The sequence below is a fragment of the Camellia sinensis genome, chromosome 4, assembly GCF_055761805.1.
Source record: "Camellia sinensis isolate YWXY chromosome 4, ASM5576180v1, whole genome shotgun sequence".
Lineage (NCBI taxonomy): Eukaryota > Viridiplantae > Streptophyta > Magnoliopsida > Ericales > Theaceae > Camellia > Camellia sinensis.
This window is the reverse complement of record NC_138964.1, coordinates 211779857-211795621: the sequence shown is the minus strand read 5'-3', so window position 1 is coordinate 211795621 and position 15765 is coordinate 211779857. Positions and strand designations below refer to the sequence as shown.

At 29.9% G+C, this 15765-nt stretch overlaps 1 pseudogene; it reads right to left on the bottom strand.

Annotated features, from left to right (window-relative positions):
- Window positions 1-1321: 1321 nt before the first annotated feature.
- On the bottom strand, window positions 1322-1888 carry LOC145824426 (protein FAR1-RELATED SEQUENCE 8 pseudogene; annotated as a pseudogene).
- Between the last annotated feature and the right edge of the window lie 13877 nt (window positions 1889-15765).

Here is a 15765-nt window from a genome sequence, read left to right as displayed (position 1 = left end):
CCCAAGTCTTAAGGGCGGTAAAAAATGGGGTGTCTACAGTAAGAGACGTGCCTCCAATACCATAGGCCACCTGTGACAATTCAATTAAAAGTACATGTTAGAATAATACACTTTGTAAAAGTACATGAAGTCCTCTTTCGAACACGTACCGGTACATAGATACTATTTTGCATGCCAACCATATACGGATAATACAGTGTATATGTAGTAGCTTTAGCTTGAGCTTGAGCTTGAGCTTCAACTTCAAATCGAAGCAACTTAGCACCCTGTATTTTTTTAACAATAATTAAATATTGAAATTTATGAATTGCTTTTACATACTGGAAAACAATTTGTAAGAAAAAAATGTTGAATGCACAATTTACCTTTGCTTTTGTTTGTTTTTTTGCCATTGCCTTGAACCGATTCACAATCTGATCTACTTTGGCAACCTTTCGTTTGGTTAACTGGACGGCCTCTTCGCCGAGCAACCAAAGGACTAATCACCTTCCTACTAGTACCTCCTTGTGTAGAACCGGTGCGAATCGGACTTTTTGTGGAACATGGTAAATTAATCCCATCATCGGATTCTTCTTTCATGACTCTCTCCTTGATTTCATCCAACCTAAGGTCTATAATTTTAGTTTTGCCTTCAAAGTTACCAGCAAGTTATACAATGGCAATCAATTTTTTGTTCATCCTCTCATAACTACTTGCATTGAAATCATTCCCAAAGCCAGTGTATGTGGTTTTGATGCATGCGTATTCTCTATCCACATTTTTTCCCCACCAGGGCAAAATGTATTTACTTGGCACCTCATTTATGCATCTTCTGACAAGCACAACGAGTGAGTGAGCACACATAATGGCTCTAAACTCAAACAACCGACACATGCATTGAACTTCACATTCAATTGAATTAAAATAGACAACAAAGTCCACATGTTTCATCTTCTCACAAACTACCATCGCTTCTTGGACATTATATGTAGAAACTGATCCCTCATCTTTCACAAACAACGGTTAACAGTAAACTAATCTCTTCAACTCTCCTTGAACTTCTTTGAATTTTGCATTGGTGTTGGCTTGCTGAAATTGCTTCTCAAAACCATATATAGTTAGGCAATCAAACAATTTGTGTTGAGACTTGAAGTCTGCTTTCTTCTCTTTCTCTATCTTATTTCTCAAGGCATTGTCATATTGTTCAACGAATTGTTTCAATGTAGTCTCTGGATTTACATATCCATCAAAAAATGCATTCATACTTTCACTACGTTGTGTAGTTGACATGCCAGCCAAAAAAATGTCTTTAACATAGACAGGTACCCATCGATGCCGTTCATCATATAGTATCCCCAAACCACTCATTATCATAAAGATTGAATGTTGCAAGCATCTCTTCCCATTTACTCTCAAATTCAGCTCTTGTCAAACAGTCATAAACTGCATTTTGCATAGCCAACTTTATGGCTTCATACTGAGCATATCCTTTCAACTTCTCCAGAATTTTCTTCATGATATTCCATAAGCACCATCGATGTCGAGCTTTTGGAAAGGCAATTTCTATAGCATTTTGCATAGCTCTGCATTGATCAGTTATGATAGCTTTTAGCGGATGATTTGACATGCAACTTAACCACAACTTGAATAGCCAAACAAATGTGTTAGCGTCTTCACTTGATAACAATCCACAACCAACAAAAATGGACTGTCCATGGTGATTAACTCCGACAAATTGAGCAAATGGCTTGTCATATTTGTTCATCAAATAAATTGTGTCAAATGAAACGACATCTCCAAATGCTTCATAAGTCGCTCGACTCCTTGCATCAGCCCAACACAAGTTTCTAATGCGAAACTCCTCATCAACATCAATCACATAAAAGAATCTCTCACTATGTGCTTGCATCATCATAAAATAATTTTGAAGTGATTCGGTATCACCTTCTCCAAGTCTCAATCTTCTAGCTCTCTCAATGTAATTTCTTGCATCTCACTCGTCAAATGTCAATGACTCGTATCTCCCCGCTTCAACAACCATTGAATGAAAGTTCCTAGACACCTCAATCCCTGCTTGATCATTAATTTCTAATCTTCTCTTCACGGGAGTAAGAATCTTTTTATTCATTGCAAAATAACGTGAGTTGGTGGGAATCAAATCATCATTATGCTCAAGGTTAACTGTGGTTAGTTTGTATCTCCCATCCTTTTGTACACTACCTCATACCCTTGCTGTGCAACTAATTTTTGTGGACAAACATGGCATCAGAGGGTTTACTTCTGATTTTTTTTTTCTCTGCCCGCTCGAGAACATTCAATTGCAAAGTTTACTAATTGCCCATCATCTCCAAAATGTTGTGCTCTATGAGCTATAGAAAATCCAACATGCTCAGCATATTTTCCATAAAATGTGTACACCTCTTCCCTTGAGCTAAAACACATACCCTTCTTAGGTTCTTCAACATCTTCACCCTCATTTATTGAAAGATTCTCACCAACATTTGAATCAACCTCCATTCTTCCACATTACGTACTGAAATAACAATTAAACAAATATTAGTTCCCCAACAATTTGCAAACAAAATACTGATTTGATTATATAACAATTATGGAACTAAACTTCATATTTCAGATTACAGATTATATAAACTCCATTCAAAATGATCACAATGCCCAAATTTCAGATTTCAGATCACTCATATATATATGGAACTAAACTTCACAAAATGACAAATTACTCATATTGCAGATTACAGATTATATAACACAATGACCAAATTTCATATTTCAGATTATATAACAATTACTCATATTTCAGATTACTCATATATATTTCAGATTTCATATGTCCAAAATGACAAATTTCAGATTAGGGAAGTTCCATATATATACTCATTTACTCATTTTAAACTGAAAGAGAACTCTATATATGAGAATTAGCATATATACAAACTCCAGAGTTCAGATTTCAGATTAGTCATTTCACTATTCAAATTTCAGATTTCAGAATTAGCATATAACTGAAAGAGAATTCATTTACTCATTTCACTATTCACATTTCAGATTTCAGAATTACAATATAACTGAAAGATAACTCATTTACTCATTTCACTATTCAGATTTTAGATTAGTGATATGAAATTGATTTTTTACCTCATAAACCGAAGATTGAGACACAGACAGAGACACAGCGGAAGATAAACGAGGAGCGACAGAGGAGACAGAGACACAGTGGAAGATAGAGAGCGATAGAGGAGCTGAGGACAGACGAGAGAGACACAGACACGCAGCGAAAAGTCGAATAGTCGTCGATGGACAGATAGAGGGCAACTAGAGTTCCCGGCGAGTTATGGCCGTCGTCGACGGCGGAGAGCTTTGGTGGAGGAGGAGAATGGCGGCGACAGGTGAGGACAGACGAGGGAAGATGGCGGAGATAGGTTTGGTTCCCGCTATATCCAAATTTTGTTTTTCTCTTTCTCTCTTTTTTTTTTTTTTTTTTTTTCTCTCTTCTTTTTTCCTTGCAGTTGCGTTGCTGGGTTTACACTCATCCTCCACATCAGCTGTCACCTCATCTGCCATGTCACTGGGGGTCTGGGGGTTAAGTTTTGCTGGGGGTCTGTAGCGGGATTGTATTATTTAGTGATCTTAAAGTGTACGGTGAGATTGTGTCTCAAGTTTGTTATAATTAATGAAGAGAATAGATCTATAATTATAGGAGGAACTACATATAGGTGGGAGAAAGAAAAAAAAAAAATTATCAACATATGGGGGTATAAATATGTCTGTGATAGAGTGCAAATTAACAACTATGAAAATACAAGTGTTAGGTGTATTTCCTCATATATTGGTAATTTTTTTTTTCTTTTTGCACTTGTATGCAATTCTCCCATAATTATATATTCCATGATCAAAAAAACAAATAGAAATATAATAATTTCTGATTTACCATGAATATGACCAATGTCCTGAACCACAAAATAAACCAAACTGTTAGCACCATAAATCTGTAATTTTTATTATTATTTATTATTTATATAATTGCAGGACACGTGGCATCCTCTTATTCATTTGGAAGTTAAAAGAAGTTATAGAGATAATGAAGAATATGAAGGATAAAGTGGATGAGTGGGAGGACAAAGTGGATGAGTGGAAGGACACATGGCAAGACAAGAATGGAGATGGAAGAAATGGGTAGTTACTAAGTAGTTATTGCTGTATTTTTTCTTCTATAAATAGGCATTAATGGCCACATTGTAAAAGATCCAGAACTTAAATCAAAGACAATTGATTTCAATATTTCTTGTCATTTTCCTTATCTTAGGAGTAGTTTAACATAGATTTATATTTTGAAGCATTTATTTTCAGCATTTCCATTTCGAAGCATTTTATGCACTTTCTTTTCGAAGCATAGGAGTAGAGATAAGTAATTATTACTTTGATTGTTCACTTAATCATCTTTCTCCTTCCCTTTTTCTTCTTTTACTTTTTCTTTTCTCTACACTTGACAATTTTGAAGTCCTCTTTGTTGAGGCAAAAGAACCGTCAACACAATCGCTTGATAATTGGCTTGTATTTAATCTGTAAGGATTTTTCAATCCTTGCTGGCACGCTCGCATTTATGATATTTTCCTTCGCAGAAAAAATAAGCCAACATATATTTTTGGCACGCCCAATGGGACGTCAAGTGTAATAAATGGAAAATGAATTGGATTTGTCAATTTCAAATAGCCTAGATGAAATTTATTGGCGTAAACAAGAAATTTTGGATCTTCAAGAAGAGATCCATTTTCTTGATGAAATAAATTTTCATCCCTTATAATATTATTTGGTGGAAGAAAAAAGACACCATTTAATTGGAGAAATTCATCAACTTGATATGGAAATTCGCCAATGGAATGATGAATTATCAACTCTCACTACCAAGTCTTTAACTGAGGCCTTAATGGCCGGAATTGGTGAATTTTTTCAAAATTTTTCCATGGTTAAAAATAGCAAAAGCAAAGAGTTGATTTCATCAATGGCTCGAAGGGTTCAAGAATCTGTTTTTAAAGAGCCAAATTATGAAATTAACATAACGAAAGAGCATGTTTTTGAGCTAAATTTGGCTAAGAATGATGTTTCATACATGGCTCGGGGGTTCAAAAATCAATTTTTAGAGAGTCAAGTAATGAAAATAACATTCTTATGGGGGATTTTCATAAGCCATTAATGGCTAACTTGGAAAAACAACCTACTTTGCCAAAGAATTATGAAAATCAATTCGGCAAAAGTTATGTTTTTAAACCAAACATGGTCAAGAATAATGAACAAGCCACTGTTCATGAATTCAAATTTTTTGACATTTTTCAAAATGTCAAAAAGTATGAATTTTCATGGTCACACTATACCATGACTTTTGGTGTTCAAAATCCTTTTTGGATTTGTGGTTCACATCAAAATATAATTCTGATGATGTGGCTAATAAAATTAACAAATTGTTCTTATGAGTTCAAAGCACTAAGAACAAGGGATGACCATTTAAAATGCATGAACTTGGCTAGAAAAAGCCTATGCATTTAAATAAATTGTTGAAAATGGCTTATCTTTTCAAATTGATGGCTAGTTGTTTGTATGTACACAATCAAAGCATTGAAGATACATTCGAAGCATCAAGAGTTGTTTCGAAGGTTGATTACTTCACCTTCAAAGCTGTATAAAGCTTTGAAGATACATTCGAAACATCAAAAGTTGTTTCGAAGGTTGATTACTTCACCTTCGAAACTGTATAAAGCTTTGAAAACTTTCGAAATGTGTACATCTCTTCAAATATATGTAAAATGACAATTAATTAGTTGTCGAATAATGCCTGTTTTTGGCATGATAAGTTGGTTCGAAGAACAACAGTTTTGGTGTCTTCGAAGAATTAATAATTGGTTCGAAGCACCAAATTAATAGTTTCATTAATTATGTATGAACCAGAACATACAAAATGTGAATAACTACAATGTTGGCCAAAAGCTGTTTCGAAGGCTCTTTTGCCATAATTTTGTAAGCTCCGAAGCACTCCATCTTGCATTAACAGTTTCGAAGAAACAATAATGGTGGTTGTGAACCTTCGAAACTTTGCCGAGTATTTCTAAGGATGTAATTTGTCCTTTGTCGGCACTTTCAACCTTCGAAAGATGATTTTGGTCCTTTGTACCACCTTCGAAGCTTGTTACTAGTCCGTAATAGCTAACATTCGAGACATCTAGTCAGAATTTCATACTCATTCGAAACACTTCATTGGTGCTATTATATCATTCGAAGCACTTTGTTGATATTATTTGAAGCATTTTATTGCTTAGATTAGTCATGTGCTTGGTTCGGCCCTTCAAAAATTTAAGTAAACATCATTTTTAAGGGCCGCAGAGGGTAATATTAGCACCATAAATCTGCAATTTTTATTATTATTTATTATTTATATAATTGCAGGACACGTGGCATCCTCTTATTCATTTGGAAGTTAAAAGAAGTTATAGAGATAATGGAGAATATGAAGGATAAAGTGGATGAGTGGGAGGACAAAGTGGATGAGTGGAAGGACACATGGCAAGACAAGAATGAAGATGGAAGAAATGGGTAGTTACTAAGTAGTTATTGCTGTATTTTTTCTTCTATAAATAGGCATTAATGGCTACATTGTAAAAGATCCAGAACTTAAATCAAAGACAATTGATTTCAATATTTCTTGTCATTTTCCTTATCTTAGGAGTAGTTTAATATACATTTATATTTTGAAGTATTTATTTTCAGCATTTCTATTTCGAAGCATTTTATGCACTTTCTTTTCGAAGCATAGGAGTAGAGATAAGTAATTATTACTTTGATTGTTCACTTAATCATCTTTCTCCTTTCCTTTTTCTTCTTTTACTTTTTCTTTTCTTTACACTTGACAATTTTGAAATCCTCTTTGTTGAGACAAAAGAACCGTCAACACAATCGCTTGATAATTGGCTTGTATTTAATCTGTAAGGATTTTTCAATCCTTACTGGCACGCTCGCATTTATGATATTTTCTTTCGTAGAAAAAATAAGCCAACACAAACGAATCCTAATTTTCTCGATGTCCACCACTAGATCTGATAACCAAAATCTAGAGGTGACTTTTTTTCAAAATGTATTAGGGGATTACATTAAGTGACATAATTTTTTCTTTTACACAAATATAAAGGGTTGCAAATCATACTTGTAACGGCAAAACCTTTTAGTTATATCTCATTATAGAATTATTTATATTTTATATATTTTATAAATTTTTTTCTGTCTTACTCTGATGTAATATTTCAAATATAAAAAATATTTAAGATTCTCACAAAAAAAAACTTTTATAATTTTTACTAATGTATTGATCATTGACGTATTTGAATTTTTTTGAAAAATTATGCCTAATGACATGAATAATTTAAATTATTTTAAAATCAGCAAGGATTCATACTACTAATTTTAGTGCTCTAATGGAACACTAACGACATGACAATAAACAAAATAAAATAAAATAAAAATAAACCAAGATCAAAATATCACATCAATATGGGCAGAGCCCATTACTAACTCATTAAAGTTCCTTTTAGAGTTAAAAAATTAGAGTTGTAAAGTTTTTTTCTTTTAAAAATAATAAAGATTGTGTTTTGTGAAGATCGTAGGCAAGGAGAACGAATTTGTTCTTATGGATTGTTTAGGGTGTGCTAAATAAATGTATTTTTTATTTTTTTAGATTAAAAAATTAAAAAAAAATATGAATGTTTGAATTAATCTTTTGACTTTTTATAAAAAAATATGTATTAAAAAATTATAAAAATTAATTTGTAAAAAAAAATTAAAATTACGAATTATGCAGCTATAATTGTTAATTTTTAATTGATAGTACTAACTTTTTAAATAATTTTTTAATTTTTTTTTATTTTCTAAAACTTGGCCTTAATAACAATGCTAGTAGGACACACTAGTAATCGGTGCACATCAACTAGAATGTCCAATCAGGTTGACTTAATGGTATACCTCAGTCTCTCTCTCCCTCTCTCTCGTGAAGGAAACAATGGGGATGCGACATGTGTCCATCCTTATATCCTTATATTTGACCAAAAGTCTTCAAGGATGCAGTTACATCACACACATTTGTTAGTGATTGATGCAAGTCTCACCAAAAATAAAAATTTCAAGTTAGAGAGATGGGATTATTAAGAAAAAAATTGGAAAAATTCCAAATCAGTTTAAAAATTATAAAATAATTATAAATTGATGATAAATTTTATTAATATTAATAATTATAATTATAATTTTTTTGATAAATGTGTAATAATTTTCTCAACTTACATCTGACTGGTCATTTTTTCCCATAAAATATATATATATATATATATAATTATAATTTTAGACAAACTGCTATATATACCCTAATTTAATATTTTCTAAAATGCAATGATTTACTATTTGATATGCAATTGATAAAAAAAAATGAAGCAAAATTACAATTTAATGATTTTTTTAGAAAATAATTATAAATTCGTTAAAAAATAAGATTTAATAATTAATATTTATAAAATTCACAACTGATTTAAATTTTTATATTAAATTTATATTGAATTTTAATTTTTAAAAAAATAAACACGAGCTTGACAAAAGCACATTATTATCACTTGCATTACTTTTATCAAGGTTCATGGAGGGTAATATTTATGAGAAGGCTTCTACTCCTAAAGAGGAAAAGAGGAATTAGCGTAGAATCATATTGATGAGATAAGGCTTCTATTTCTCCTAGAGACGAAAACAGGAATTAGAGTAGAATAAGGAGTAAAATTAAGAATGAACTGTGAGGGAGATCATAAATGAAAGTCTCTTCAATAAACTCTTTCTGTTTCTGTTTCTGAATCTAGATGGTGGCTTTAGTTGGTGGAGAAGAAAATGTTTCAATTACGATTTAGGACATGCAAATATAGAGATTTGATATTGTTACAATGCCAAGCAATTTTTTTGTCTTTATTTTTTCTTCTTATTCTCTTATACCTAATTAGTCACAATTATTTGATCATTGAGAATTTTGAAACACAATAATCTTAAAATATTATCTAAAGAATGTGAATGTTTTAAGACAAAGAGTATGAAAATTTAAGGACAAAAAATTATATCAATTTTAAGTCTAGTATAATTAGCTAGAATAATGATAGAGAGAATAAAATGCATGCTCTAATATCTTCTCTTATATTGGAGATTAGGGATGGCAATGGGGCCAATGGGGTGGAGATTAATTCCCCATCCCCATTCCCCTATAATAAATTTTCCTCATTCCTCATTCCTCATTCTCCATGGGTACCACCCTCCCCATTTCTTAATGGGTATGGATTTTCCCCCACCCACTTTAATCCCCATTTTTATTTTTTATATTTAATGTTAACAATCACTTTTTTTTTTTTTTTTTTTTTTTAATGTTCACAACAAAAACTAAAATATACCTTCAATCTTTTTTCTTTTTTTTTTCATACTCGTTAATTGAAATTTCAGAACAAGCAAACTATTCTGAAAATTACAATACATAACAAAATAAAATAACATAGAAAAGCAAACCGAAACCTGCACTAGACAGTGTCCTTAATTTTTTTAAATAAATTTAAAAAAATTCTAGATATGCATAAAATTTGACAAGAATAATGTGACAATGTTAATTAATTTGTATTTGATTTTATTGTTGAGCCAAATAAAATAAAATAAGATTGAATGTATATTTAGCTTTGGCTGTGAATCTTAAAAAAAAATAAAAAAAAAAAAATAAAAAACTGGTTGTGAACCTTAAACCTTAAAAAAAAAAAATTAAAAGAAAAAAAAAAGAAAAAAGATTGAATGTATATTTAGTTTTGATTGTGAATTTTAAAAATTTTAAAAAAAAATGATTGTGAACCTTAAAAATAAAAAATAATAATAATAATAAAAAATTAGATGTATATTTAGTTTTGGTTGTGGATCTTTAAAAAATAAATAAATAAATAATTTGGTTGTGAACCTGAAAAAATAAATAAATAAATAAAAGAAAAAAGATTGAATGTATATTTAGTTTTGGTTGTGAATATGAAAAAAAAAAATATATATATATATATATGGAGAAATTAGTGGGTACCCATCCCCAACCCATTCCCTATGGATATTTAAAGAATATCACTTACCCTACCCAATGGATAAGAAAAAAAGGGAAAACCTATGTATTTTGGTTGGGTCTCCATAGATACCCACAGGGTAGGTTATCCATTGCCATCCAGATAAGGTGATTGTGATCTCTTAACTCTAGCCACGAGTATTAGTTAAATTTGTTTTCAAAAATACCAAGTTCGCAACATATTGTGTACAAGTGAATTTTAATAGTGGTATAATTTATGTATATATATATATATACATATATGAATATTAGTGCTAATGATGACACCGATTGAATGTTTTTGTAGGCACATTATGAAATTGATGTGTGGTCACATTCCTGGCTAGCCAATTACTAATTATTTGTGAAGACTCCAAAAATAGTCTAATTTGGATCTAAACTAGCCCTATTATTAGTCATAGATTTTCTCTCCTTGCCGACACATCTCCATCACCTCACACATGCAAATTATCTTACAATAATTGTAAATATGATTGATCTATAATCATATTTACCATAAATTATCTTACAATAATGGTGTGATAATAAGTGTCACACTAGGTGTTTTATGTTGAACCTATTCTGATAAAATGAAAAAAAAAATATATATATATATACTTACATTGTGTTGGAATTTTAAGTTTGGCTAAAAATTTGTGCAAGTTATGAGTAAAAATTAATTTAAATAAATTTTAAAAGAATTAATTATTCTAAAATTGAGAAAGAGATACTTTTATTCTATTTATAAATTACTAGTGGTGAAATACATGTGCATTGCACGTGGTTTTTATAATTATATTTTTGAAATATAAAACTTTATAATAATATAATAGAAATAGACATTAAAAAAATAATATTTCATAATGATTTATAAACTATATGGATTTATCAATGAAACACAAAAATAATAATTCATAGTGGATGAGAAAAGTGAAAGGTTTAGTATTAGAAAGCTGTAAAACCACTAATGTAAAGTAAACCGATGACGTACAAATATGATTTGACCGATGAATAATTAAGTAAAAATTGTAAGAAAGAATAAACTTAAACCCGTAATTTATCAAAAATCCTGATGAATGATTTAGATTCAATTCTTAAATGATGGGTTCTACTTCTAAAATAAATCTCACCCCCACATGTATTTTCTAAATCAATTTCTAGTAAAAATTTTGAGTTTGTAGAAGTCTTCGTATCAAAGACAAATATGTGTTATCAAATTGTTGGATTCGCTCTTGTACGGTAAAAATAAGTAAAAGTTTTATATGTAAAAAATAATGAAAAACTTACACCTTATATGTGAAAAAGTGTTTCTCAATGAATGAATGTGTCTATTCAATTTAATTTTCTAATGATTTGTAAGAGTATGACCATTCGGTCTATATAAAAAATACTAATTTTTAACTTTTAAAATTAGGGTTGAGTGTAAATTTGAGAGAGCTTGACGATCTCGTTGTGCTCACCAAAAATTATGTTTCGATGATTCGAAACCGTTTATTTTGTAGAACCCTCAATATATATCATTCATAGAAAAAATTAAATTGATCTGATAAGTGTAACATTTTTATTTTATCAAATGTCTCTGAAAAAATAGAAAGCAAATATTTTTTTAAAAATAAACTATTTTTTTAGATAATCACGATAAAATTTACACGGAGGGTCATACAAATGAACAATTGGAATCATAAAAACAGAACTTGTAGGGAGCCTCACGAACCCGTCAAATTCTATCAAGTTTATATTTAAATTTTTGAAAAACTCAACCATAAAATTATGTATCATTATATGAAAAATGTTAGAGATCCACAATTTTATATCTACAAATTCAATTATAATAATGTGGCAAGAAAATTGAACACTATCTACTATTATGATTGTGTGACAAATTAAAAATTAACATATATTAGTATCAATTATGCCACAACATTATGGATTAAATTAATTTTTTTTAAGAGTTTCAAATATTATTATTATTATTATTATTTGAAGTTCTCTAATGGATGAAAATCTTAAAGCGATTATTTACAAAAATTCAAAAGTCTTAGTGCATGTTGTTATATGGTGCCTCTGTCTGTTGTTATATGATGTCTTTTTAGGGGCAACGTGTTGGGAATGATATTTTGGAAATATGAAAAAATAAAAAATAAGTGAGGGGTATTTTGGAAATATAAAAAAGTAGAAAACAAGTAAGGGAAAATTACACTGACCTTCCTTGAGGTTTGAAAAACAAATAACAAATCTCATAATTTTGACACAATTACATTGTGCTCCCTTATAATTTTAACCTATTTTTATCAATAATTTATTAGTTATATTAGTGAAAAAATAATATTGTCATCTCTTTTACACAAAATGTATAATTTACATTGTTTATTTTTATATTTTCGCAACATCTATATTTGTTTCGATCCATTTTACCTTATTAAAAGAGGAGCCATTATAATTATATTAAAATTGTAATATTTATTATATATATTTTTTAATTTCAAGAGAAGCTGATATAATTTATCCTAAATAAACTGAACAGGTCCAACAAATGACTCACATGCTATAGTACATGTGCTAATCATTTGGGAAGAGTGTTGAGATCTAATATATTTGTTTGTATGTACTTACGGTGTGTCAACAAAGCCAAATGATTAATTTCAAATCAAATCCAACCCAAATCTGGCCCTTTGCAAGTTTAGGTCGAAGACTGTAATGTGACTACAACTTGTTACTTTTACAAGACTTTTTTTCGTTGTCCATATCTTTTAATTTTAAGGCTTTGTTTGGAAAGTAGATTGATTTTTTGAATTTTTTGTTTTTTTGGTTAATTTAGCTTGGGATTAAAAAGTTTGGTTTGGAAAGAGTTTTTAACTTTTGACTTTTTTGTGAGAAAAAAAATGTAATGTTATGAATTGGATATAATATTTTGTTTAATTAAACTAAAAAATCTATTTTATTTTTTATGACTATTTTAATAAAAAAAAATCTTGAAACCCAACTTCCAAAACGTAGGCTAAGTCAATATCAAAGCCTATAAATGGTTGTTTTTTAGCTTGATTTATCGTGCACAACGAGCAAAGTAGAAGAAGCTTAAATGTAAGCTATGGCACACCACTTGTCAAGTTGAATGGAATTGATCTAAATGATCCAAATCCATGTAATTTAATCATTAATTTATGGGTAAATTACACTTTACCTCCTAAAATTTTACCTATTTTACACTTTGGCCTTTTAAGTTTTATTTTTTCTACTTTGACCCCTCATGCCCTTTAAATTTGATTTTTCCTACTTGGTCCTTCGTGTTTGCAATCCTTCTCATTTTACTCCTAAACTAATTTTCATCAGAAAAATTAATAGAATCTGTCACATTACTAATACATCAGCTATGTGTGATGTAAAAAATTCACTAAAGATGCAAAAAATAAAAAATAAAAAAATTAGAATTTGTTTTAATTTTTAGTGAACTTTTTTTTCTTCGAATTTATTCATAAACATTATTACATTATAGATACATCTAGATTAGATGCACCTAAGAAAATAGATTTTTTTTTTTACTAAAGACGAAAAAAGAATAAAAATATACTAACTTAAATAGTTGTGTTGTCAATTCTGAAATAAAAGGTTTACTATTGTTTTTTTTTTTTCCATCTTTAGTGAACTTTTTTCTTTTTTTAGTTAAATTTATTTTTATTTTTTTTAGGTGCATCAAAGTTGGATGCATCCATAATGTAATAATATTTATAAATAAATTGAAAATAAGTTCACTAAAGCCTAACGAAATTTCAATTTTTTTGTTTTCCATTTTTCATTTTTTGCATATTTAGTGAATTTTTACACCACACATGGAGTTGATGTGTTGGTGATATGACAGATTCTGATTGTTTTTTGGATGGAAGTTAGTTTAGGAGTAAAGCGGGAAAGATTGCAAACATGAAGGATCAAAATGAAAAAAATCAAACTTAAAGGGCCAAAGTGGGAAGGATTGAAAACATGAGAGGGCAAACTGAGAAAAATTAAACTTAAAAAGCAAAACTGGGAAATTGGTGAAACTTTAGGGGGGGCAAAGTATAATTTACCCTTAATTTATAAGTAATGCTACAATTATCATTTATATATATTATACTTAGTTTATCATTTCACTCGTAATAATTATATTTGATGGGCATAGCCCAAATAGATAGTCTAACGGGCCATCCAAATAATTTCCAACCCAATTTAGACCCAAGGGCTAGACAAAAAGAAGAGACAAGTCGCTCATTTTTCTTCTGTGATTTCTATGACGTAATGATACTACCATGGTCGGCTATAGATAGCCATAGACTTATGATTAGTAGGACAACGTGAAAAAACAAAGATAGGAGAGTAATCATGAGTGGAGCACGATAAGACAAGAGGCCAACAAAGATATGAAAGATATCAATACATACATACTCTCTCTAATGATTTCTAGACTCTCTTTTTTTCCAATCTAACTTAACCATCGGAGGGTCCTCATGACGGAACCCCACCCCCTTGGTCCTTCCTACTGGACTTGGTACAGTGCTGCTGGGAAGACAAAATTCAGCCAACCCATGGAGCATTCGGATCCTGTTTGACCCATATTTCGTCCGACCAAACTGCATCATCAATATTAGTTAAATAGATCCTACCAAATATATATTTTATCAATATAATAATGATGCATCACACGATAAATCAAATAAAATATATGTAATATTTGAAATAAATAAATAAAAATTGATACATCGAAAGATAAAAGAACAAAAAGAGAACAGGGCCGGCCCTGGGCTAAGGCTGGTGAGGCCTGTGCCTAGGGCTCCAAAAATTAGGCCCAAAAAAAGGCTCCCAAATCTAGTCTTGCACTATGTTAAAAACTTGAAATGGCCCATTCTGTTTAATTAATTTAGGCCATTTTAAAGGGGGTCTAAAAAAATCTATTTGACCCAATTGATAAAAGGCCCAATTATAAAATATTTATAAGTTTTAGTTGTTAGTCTAATTAAAAAAATAAAATATAAAATATATGTACATATATTAGTCATTAACCTAATTTTGTGTGGCCTATTTTTTTCTTTCTCTTTATGGCTCAATTATGTGTTTTTTTAGTATTTTTTTTTAAAAATATTTTACACAATATTTATTTATTTATTTTGTAGATGCATCTAATTTAGGTACGCTTAAAAACTATAATATTTATATATTTTTTTTAAAAATGTTATCAAATACAAAAATATAAAAAAAATACGAATTGTAAACTTAGATAATTATTTTTTGAAAACTCTAAACAAAACAAAATGATTTTTATTTTTATTTTTTATAAATATCTAAAAAGAACGCGAAGATTAACCTCCCTTAAATTCAAGGCCGGCCCTGAAAGAAAAAGCAAAGCTACTCCCTCAAAGAGGCTCTCTCTAATGTTGTGTTTGGTTGAGGAATTTGGAGAAAGATTTAGAAAGGGAAAAGAAAAAGATGTGTAAAATTAGGTGAAATGCAGATATATTTTATTTATATTTTACTAAATTTTTTTTTTTAAATTTTTATTTAAATCTTTCAACCAAACACAACGCAAGAGGTTGGTGGAGGATGCTAGACATTTGATGCAAAGGTGTAATGCTCTAGCTCAACACGTTTGCCGTGAAGGAAGTCAATGTGTTGAT